Genomic DNA, 425 nt, shown 5'->3' with positions numbered 1-425 from the left:
GCCACTTTATGAAAGTCACTCACCTCACTGAGCCACCTCTGTTTCTGCATCTGTGAAATGGGCATAACAGTAATACATAACCCTACCTACCTCACAGGGCTGTTGTGAGGATCAATGAAATAATGTATGTGCAAATAAATGATAAAAAAATAATGATTACTTTGTATCTGTTTATAAGGGAGAGAGAAAATCCTGTCTTGAATCAGACTGACTTAGGTTCAAATCCTGTCTACATCACTTGCTGTGTAACCTTGGCCAAGTCACTGAGCTTCTCTGATTTGTTTCCTTCATAAATGAGGGGGTTTATGGAAATTCCCAGCTGGGCCTGGCAATTAAAGCTTAGTCAGTTCAATGAGTGCTCTTTCAGGAAGTAGTTAGGTGGACTGCTGTGCGGAGGAGGAGGAGTCCCAGGAGGATACAATTTA

This window comes from Marmota monax, unplaced genomic scaffold (assembly GCF_021218885.2).
Source record: "Marmota monax isolate L192 unplaced genomic scaffold, Marmota_monax_Labrador192_F-V1.1 WCK01_AAM20220418_F8-fsc00068, whole genome shotgun sequence".
Classification (NCBI taxonomy): Eukaryota; Metazoa; Chordata; class Mammalia; order Rodentia; family Sciuridae; genus Marmota; species Marmota monax.
The sequence above is the reverse complement of the archived record's forward strand: the minus strand, read 5'-3'. Positions refer to the sequence as shown.